The following is a 9,732-nucleotide window of genomic DNA, read 5'->3' as shown; positions in this document are numbered from 1 at the left end:
TGGTCCTTCAAACCGGAGCGGCCTATGGCGACATAGTCCATTAAAGAAACAAATTATTTGATGAAGATACAGAGGTTTTACAATTTCTCTGATTCTTTCAGTTCTTTCAATTTTTTATAGATTCTTGGAATCCTCCGGTTTCTCAAGTTTCTGAGATTTCTTCAGATGCTTTTCTTAAAGTATAAAGTGTTTTTGTTTCAGTTTTCAGAACGGCCAAAAAAAAGCTCAATGTCCTATAAATCGTTACAATTCCATGTGGATTACGAAACCATTTTCGATCGCTTCCCATCCAGCGCGGAGTTCAACAGGCAAATAAAAACAATTTCAATAAAACAAGCCAAGACTAAACATGTTAATTCAATTGAAGCAACTCGTTGCCGTGTTTTTTCCATTAATAAACCGCTAACGTGTACTTAAATTGTTGAATTCCGCTTCTGTGCCCACTCCACATGCCACGAAATGATTCCGTTCAAACTGTAGCAATTTGTCTTGTCATATTAACATTCAAAACTGTCATAACAGAAACGAACGCTGCTGAAGAGAAAAAAAAACACACACACACACACAACGAACCGAACGGTAAACGTGTAATTAATTCAATCACGAACCATACAAAATCGTATACGCGGTTTTTAACTATTAATAGATCGATTTACAATTGCGATGGAATTACTAATTAAAAGCGAAGACGCAGTATGACGTTAATTACGAGTAATTTATGAAAACAAATAATCGCAGTTACAGAGGCAAATTAGGCATTTCAATGATGTTATAAATTACTAATTACTGCGTTCTGTCCTTGCAACATCCACGTTTGTCGTTAAATCAATCAGAAAATGCTCGTAACAAAAGAACTATGTATATATGCACATTAGCCGTTGCATTGCTACGTTTTAATACAAGTAATGACAATTCGAAATGATTATGGACGTAATTACTTTGCGGCACGCAACCGTATAAAACACGCACGTACCACAAGTAAACTTGCCACCCTCTCTCTATACACAAAGAGAGTAGGACCGCAGGACCGTAATTAGTCTAAAAGCATTCATTAGTATGCAAAAATTTCCCATCGTGAAGATTGCCGATGGAAAAGAAATAAAGGCGCGCAAGTTGAAGTTTATGAATAAATATGTATGGAGGGATGTCACCCTTTTTTTGTTGTTGTATGCATACACTCTCAAGTGTTACTAGACGTTGGGGCAATTATAATGTAACGCCCTTCTTTATTTGTGCTAGGGACGTCGCAAACGTAACCGATGATTACGCACTAAACGTCATTTTCGCGTATCAGGTGATGGATAATAAAAATGGGGCAGGTCAGTATAAACAGAGCAACCAAAGCAACTACTAGTGCATCTACTAACATATTGAGGGTAGATTTGTTATCCCAAACTGAAGAAATCGAATGAAAATCTTTTCACATTATCCAACACCAAACCAAAGGAGTGTGATGTGCATTCAAGTTCTTTGAAGAAGTTTTTCTGAAATTTTTGGGTTGTTCAGAAGAGGAGAAGTGGCCACTCAAAACGCTGGTCGTTATGTTCGGCAGAATAAGCATAATGGGATTTTTCCAATAATAATTAGTTTCCTTTGGCTCACCTTTCAGTAAAGATAGAGGAGCTAAATAATCCACGTGCAATTTTTATTGCAGGGATTGTACGCCTCCTCCCTCATAAATGCCCAAAATTTGATTCAAAATATGCTGTAGGAAGAGAAATCTCAAAATAAAAGATATGTTAAAAATCAGACCCGATCACCTCATCGAGAAAGGTAGTCATATAGGTACTTAACTCTCCCAGAAAATTAATGCACATATGATTTTCTGGTAATATGAAAATTTTTACTGAGTTTTCTGGGATTCTGTTTTCAATAACATATATTGTTTCCAGTTTGACTCGAGAAGGTGATTTAACCTTCTACCGCTCAATGCCAGTGCCAGCCTGGCGACATGTAAATTATGAGAAATGAATCGCACCCCAAAGAAAATCAGTAGATACTCGCCTCAATGCACCACACCACCACGACTCGCTTATAAATATTTAAGATTTGCGCCGCTTTTACAAAAACTTCATGGGTCGTTGAAAATCAAATATTTTTTACACAGTCCGACACACCTGAAGGGGTTACTTAAGCCTGTCTTTTACACCTGCCTTTCGATATGTGACACACCAGAGGAAAATAATGTGCCATAAACATAATAAATTAAAAAAACTTCTAATACGTATTTCGGCAGCAATTAATAAACTATTAATTGTTCACTACGTTTATGGCGGGTCGATTTATTTCAACGGCTATAGCAATTTGTGCTGCACTTGGACTAAATACGTTGCAATAATTTTTATTACAGTCAGCCCTTAAGTAGCCAAAAATTAATTAGACCAATGATTTCAACGTATTGCTCTCCTTGGTCCTTTTTTTCGGTCAAATCTATAATTAATGTAAAAATTAATTTCAATTGTACATATTTGCTTCCCATTTCAATTGATTTGAATGATCCTCAAAGTTTTGGAGGTTGTAAACAATCTAAACGTTCCAAATATTTTATAGGTATCCCAAGAGGGTTCTCTAAAGAATCTAAGAGAAAATTGTAAGGGTGCTGCCACTTTTACAGATTCTAAGGTTGAACGAATTCCATAAGAAAGTTCCAATGCCTCTCAAAATTAGAATAAGGAAAGATTTAAAGGATATTTTATGGAAATTAGGCACTTGATTGGATAATGAAGAAAGTCTCGGAAAAATTTAAGCCGGAATTACGTTAAAAAGCAAAGGGGTAAGAGATGTATCGCAAGAACGGCTCACAGTTGGGCGCATGCATATTGGATATGAAACCGCGGTTGGAGAAGGAGGTGCTCCCCTGCTGGAGGAAGTTTCAAGTCTGTTCAAAAACCTTTCTCATAGATTTTTCTTAAGTTTCTCTTTTGGATTACCTTTTACGTTATATCTACTTAGATATATATCGCATTTTTCCCTGGCCCCGCCATTTTAGGAAGATTGGCAGTGGCGAATAAGTTTCGATTATGAAATTCTACCTACATTAACCATGTGAATCTACTTCATTCTATCAACATTACTATCGACTTCAAGTTTGTACCTAAAGATTCCTATATTTGATCCTGAACTGTAATTATTAATGTTATAATATAAGTTACTTCGAAGAATATACCGTCCGACAACCGATTTTGCCGACGAAACCTTTTGTTACTTCCAGAATGCACTTCAGCTAGTTTGTATTCTTTAGATTAGTTGTGTTATTTTAGATATTAGTACCATTGCTTTGCAAATTAATTTTCCAAGTTAGCGAGACTAGATCCCAGGCTGATTTTTACCATTTTTAGTTGTTTTACTCCTATGAATTTGTGTTTTGAATTGATTAGATCAATAGAAGTTTAGTTATTTGTGTATCGTAAAGTACTTTTCCTGAATTTAATGTCACGTTTATGCTTTTGCTAATGTAAAGTCATTCGAATTATTGATTCTTATTGGAGTATTAATTACAGTTCAATATCCGATTGCCTCCGTGTCAGACGTTAGCATTACTTACGCAATATTTTGTGCCATGCTATTCACTACCCCTTTTATTGTTTGTTGTACTGTTGTCTGTTACAGAAAAGGCTGAATGCGCCCTTTTGCGACCAGAAGTTCAAAGATTGCTCTTGATCCTCGATTTTACCAAAAAATTGCGTTCAGCAATGAGGCTCATTTATGGTTGAATAGGTTCGTCAATAAACAAAATTGCCGCATTTGGAATGAAAAAAATCCACAAGCCATTGTCTAACTCCTCCGTTTGGCAAACACAATATTTAAAAAAACCCGAACACCCCTCAATTTTACTTAACCACCCCTGATATGTTTATCTAGAAGATAGGTACAAATAGGGTTAAAAATTATTTCAGAATACATAGGCATTTTTTCAGAATTTAAGTATTTAACGATTAAAAGGTCTAGATTTAATATCACCAGTACTATTTGACAAATTTGAGCGCAAATACCCCTAAATTGGACTAAACTAGGGTTGAAAGAATGTAGTAAATTCTAAAAGTATTTTTAACAGATTCTACTAATATTCTACGATCGTGAGAAAATTCTGTGAGCATTCCAAGAATTCTAAATGATTTTGAAAATTTGTAATTTGAAACAATTCCAAAGATCCCAAAAGGATTCTAAGAAATCTAGAGGTTCTGCAGATTTAATGTTGGTTTTTAAGAGAACATTGCTAAGATTCAGAGAGGATTCCTAGAAGATTCTGGAAGTGCTTGTAAGATTCTAAATTGTGACTATTCTCCAAAATTTTTTTAAATATTTTCTTTGGTGCAATGGAATAATTTTTGTTAAACTAAAAACGTGAAAATTATAGATAAAGTACCTCATGTTCATGAAAAAACTTAAAGAGTCAGTAATTGCCCATTATAAATTAATTCCCGTTTATCCCCAACAATAATAATTGCGAAATTGGTTCTCGGTACGCAGAAAAAGTGATATATTTTTTGTGTCTCAGGTCGAGGTTAGACGGTATCGGAAAACCCCTTTACGTTGACAGCATGACTAACCTTCCGACCGTTACGCTAAGTGAAAACGTTTACGCATAATGAGATTTTGATCACACAATTTCCGAAAAAATGTTCCCCACTAATCAAATAAAAACAAAGACATCGATAAGAAAACCATTATGTTTTCGAGTAGGTATTATTTAATGTTGAACATATGTCGTAAAATAAACAAACAGTAATTTGACATAAATTTGTTTATAATTTAAGCGTATAAATAAAATCTAGGTCGAACGAAACTGATCCGGTCCTGTAGACAAGGAACCTTCATAATTAAACTTGGGTAATGTATGTATCATTTGTTATACACATAATTTCGAACACCTCCAAACATGATAAAAATCTATCGGCCAATAAATTTATTTTAGCCATAGCGTGTGTAGGTATATAACATGCATGTCTTAATCCATTTAAATAAATATTATCGAAAAAAAGAAACCGGTAATTTTTATATGGTACCAAGATTTATTATTGGGATCAATATTAAACGTTAATAACTGTATTTTTTTTGTGTTACTTAAATGTCAACGGAGAATTTATTTTATACTAATCGGGCCTGGTATGCGCATACGTAATTATTTCGTGGTAGATAATGTATGTCTTCGCTAATAGTGTAAGTGGAGAGTACCGTTCCCATATACATATCACTTTCTAATAAGACAGCTTGTAAATAAGACAAGGCACAAAAGTGTTAAAAGCCATCAAGTCACGAATCTGTCTTAAAAATCCACATCCAACACGGAAACCTAGACGTTTTAATCTGATTTAAAACACATTCGAAATGGAAAATTAGTGACTTAATTTGTAATCAACATACTCTATGGGATTGTACAATTCAACAAGCACAATAAATTTCTTGTTCCCCGATAGTAATCGACTTTATGTGTTTGTTACACATCGGAAACACAAAAAACGGCCGCGGTCCGATAATTAAATAAAAAATTTAAATTTATTTCGGCGCGCGGGAGTTAATTTAATTACATTTTGCCATCATACGAGACCCCAAACTTTTGGTTTAAGAAAAACTGGTTTATTATTAATTTAATATTATACATCGGATTATGTTGCATCGCTTAATTTATTGTAAAAACCGACAGGTGAGTCTTAATTAGAAAATATTTACGATTTACCCCCTCTCGATCGGCCCGAGATTGACAATATCGATGGACATAATTAAATTTGACCTTTGAAAAAAGGCTCCAACGGAAATTGCAGGTAAAGTAACAGCATGTGTGTGGCCCGCGGCAATTATATCATTTTCTACGAAGCACCTTCGCACATTTTTGTGCAAAAAATTTGTACTTATTGTGTCTAGCGCCGATTTGCTCTCTGGGAAAATGATATGGGACAAAGAAATCTTTGACGAGGATAAATCCAATCAATTATTCACACGTAACGCACGAAACACCCGTCAGTTTTGGGGGCAATTATTCACACCGGAATTTTTCTGTCTGAAACTATATTTCCTAATTACCTATTTTCACCCTGTAAGTAAAATCTTTACAGATCTTTGATATGTAGCATACATTTTTTACCAATTTCTGGAAGATTTTAATATCAATGGAACACTATAAAATTTATCGAAAATCAAGATGTAAGGTAATTAAGAGACTTTCAATTTTAAGTGATAACAGTCCCTGTTTTTTTGTTGTCAAGCATATTATTCTGAAAAACCAGTTGAACGCAACCGTAAGTTTCAGTGTGCTGATATTGTTACACGATCTCGCCATTCCTCTGCCGAATGCAAGAAAACGCGAGTCGATATCTCAAAAGTTGAGGAAGTTTGGACGTTCGGAAGGGGTACGATGTTCATTTTTTGGATTCTACGCATCCGTCCTACTGTATGATACTGTAATGTATTGTAATTTCAGAGCTTACGCTTTTTACGAGAAGCCCATTATCATATCGAACCTATGGAGGAAATGTAAATTTTCAACAAAGTTGCTTCGAAATTGACAAGGTTCTGATTTTTTACTAAATCAGGTGCCTAAAATCCAAAAGTAAAATTGATTTTGAGTCGCCTTAGAGGCCGAAAAATCACCAACTCGACACTACCCCAATAAAAAATTCGCAACTCCCTTATTTGTTGAGATATCGACTTTCAGTTTGCTTGTTAGCCACAAGAAGGATGAGGGGGTGTAATGTAAAAAATTTTGAGCTACCTGACACTTCCAGTTCGGGGACAACCCTACCCCAAAATTGAGGTAACTTTTCTCAGGAAACGTAACTCCCACTCCCCATAAAATTGTCAACTTTTGTCATCCTTCAACAGATCACGCCCTCAATTAATATTTTTCCCTTCCGGGAAATTTGCCTTCCAAGGAAAATTCACGTTAGAGAAATCTAATTCATTCAATCCCGGAGTACTCGTGCACCTATTTATAAATTTACCCTCTCCGAAATATTCATTGCTTAGGAAACGTGCCTCGGGTAAAATTTGACCCTCAAAGAATACCGGCTTTACCAAAATTCACCCTTAACTGCTAAAAAATCACTTAAAACCATAATAAATATTGTTTATGATAGACTGATCAATGTATTTTAGAAAATATGAGTTCTTGGAGCAGAGCTGTGCCAAAAACCTTTAGTGAAAAGGGTTTTTTTTTTGCTTCCAGGTTGCCCGTCAACCGAAATTGTGGTAGATTACGTTCTCAGTGAGACACGTCAAATTTGACAACTGTTATCTACCGTTTTCATTATTTTATCGCGTTTTCCTACATTAGCCCATAAAATATCCGTTAGTTTCATAAAGAACACTTATAGAAGCATAGCTTCCGTAAGTCTCACTGCGATATTCCAAAAGTTCTATAACCCAAAATGCCATCAGGTTTGCCAAGAAAAAGTAAACAACTTATTTCTAATCTTATTCGTTATTTTGAACGAGAAAGAGATCATGGTGGTCCACTTATATCAGTGGCAGCAGTGAGAAAGGCGGCTATCCGGCTCATATTCAATAGCACTGATCCTTGAACGCGTAGGAATCGATTTGCGAAGGTGTTAGGCAAGGAACAGACGGACGGACAAAACTATCAACAGGAATAAAAAACGGTTCCGTGTCATTGTAAAATGCAGATAACCAACACTAAGTGTATGCAACAAACGGATTCGTTGTACTTGTCATTATCATTGATTGATAGCTGAACCATGAGGAATATCAATAGGTCAGAATACGTGTTTTAAAGAACATAGTTGCACTAATAGGAAGCGAGTAAGGTAAATGTCTTTTTTAAAGCTGCTTCGTTTTCTCAATTTACAAATTAGGCAATCGAAAAGGAAGGAAAAAAGCCAAAAAGTTACAAACATTTTAGTTTAATGGTATAATGCGAAACTCAATTGCTTGTTTTTGAACAGTGCAGCTGGTCAAATTTGCTATTACCACAGAGCGTCCTTCCTCTGGATGTTTATTTTCGCGTTGGGCGAGAAACCTATTGTGTCACATCATTAAGGACCTTCGAAATTCAATGCAACTTGCCCAGGGCTATGAGAACTGGAGATTTGGTACCTACTTCCGGGATGCTTCTCCCAACACCTACGGCCACAGATAATAAATACGTGTATAGTATCTATAACGGTAAGGCTAAGAGCATAATTAAAACTATGTTTCCGATTGGCATAATTTATGATGTTAAGATGACAGAACATTGAAATACATTAACAATCAAGGCTGCTGTCTTCTGCTCGTAGAACCAAAATGCAAATCTACGTCGGAAAGGTAGCGAGGCGGTGATTTATCATTCAAATTGAAAACAAATGGGTTGAAATTTGGCGAAAATTAATTTTAGCGCGTACACGTGTTTCAAAGATAAATTTTAAGTCGCAAGTTCGAAAACAGCGATACCAAATTTTATAATTATCCTATCGGAATCTAGAAGAACTGGTTGCGGCTCGATGAGGGTGTCTGACGTGCCATTTGTTTGAAACTGACCAAGCCGCTGGTACTTGCACTGTCTGCACTTCACACCAGAACCGTTTTGCATCGGGATTCTCTTGCAAACATTTGTTTTAGTCGCCGATGAGGAATGGGCGCATGATTTTTATTGTTCTTCGCCGTTACATAATCGAAATCAATTTAATTACACCCACCTTACCGTTTATATAATCAATAGACGGACATTTTAAGAAGATTAACTAACGCATTTTTCCATTATCGCCCACGGCGTAGTTGGTTTTACCAAGAGAAATCTTCAATTAACACCTTTTGAATTTAAAAATGACAGGATTGTATTAATTAATAAACATTCCAAACTCGGAATTTAAATGGCGTTTCTACACTTTTATTTATATTGATGGCACCTTTTTTTTCAATATTCACGATTCGATCGTTAATAAACGGTAACTTGATGCTAGGGCGGTTATACACACAGATAATTTGTTTTTAGTTACAATTACCTTCTGTTAATTAGAATTTATTGGTCCGTTGGTCAATGCAATTTAATTTTACATAAAAAAGTAGAAATTTCCACTTTTCAATTTGAATTAAACGCATAGAACTCTTCAAGCTGCGCGGCCCGCTCAATCCATAGTAAAAAAAATTATCAAAGTCCTCGTGTGAGATCGAAAGGACTTCAGCGCATTTTTGTGTGGCAGATCAGTATTCTATTAGCCACTTTCGACTCAACCATCAATAACAGATCTTGTCGAAGGCTACTACATTCACTAACCGCTTCCCACTTTCCTCGTGCACCCGCAATTCGCTTTTAAAGATTTGACTCCAGATTTGACTCCACCATCAGGAAGATCGTGTCGCGGGCTACCACATTCCCTTTAACGGTACCCACTTCCGACGTCCCGTTCACCCGCAATTCGCGTTTGAAGATTTGACTCCACCATCAGGAAGATCGTGTCGGGGGCTACCACATTTCCTTTGACGGTACCTCCTTCCGACGTCCCGTTCACCAGCAAATCGCGTTTGAAGATTTGACTCCACCATAAGTGAGATCGTGTCGCGGGCTACCACATTCCCTTTTACGGTACCCACTTCCGACGTCCCGTTCACCCGCAATTCGCGTTTGAAGATTTGACTCCACCATCGGGAAGATCGTGTCGGGGGCTACCACATTTCCTTTGACGGTACCCCCTTCCGACGTCCCGTTCACCCGCAATTCGCGTTTGAAAATTTGACTCCACCATCAGGAAGATCGTGTCGGGGGCTACCACATTCCCTTTGACGGTACCTCCTTCCGAC

The sequence above is a fragment of the Photinus pyralis genome, unplaced genomic scaffold (genome assembly GCF_008802855.1).
Source record: "Photinus pyralis isolate 1611_PpyrPB1 unplaced genomic scaffold, Ppyr1.3 Ppyr1.4_LG6, whole genome shotgun sequence".
NCBI classification, from domain to species: domain Eukaryota; kingdom Metazoa; phylum Arthropoda; class Insecta; order Coleoptera; family Lampyridae; genus Photinus; species Photinus pyralis.
The sequence above is the reverse complement of the archived record's forward strand: the minus strand, read 5'-3'. Positions refer to the sequence as shown.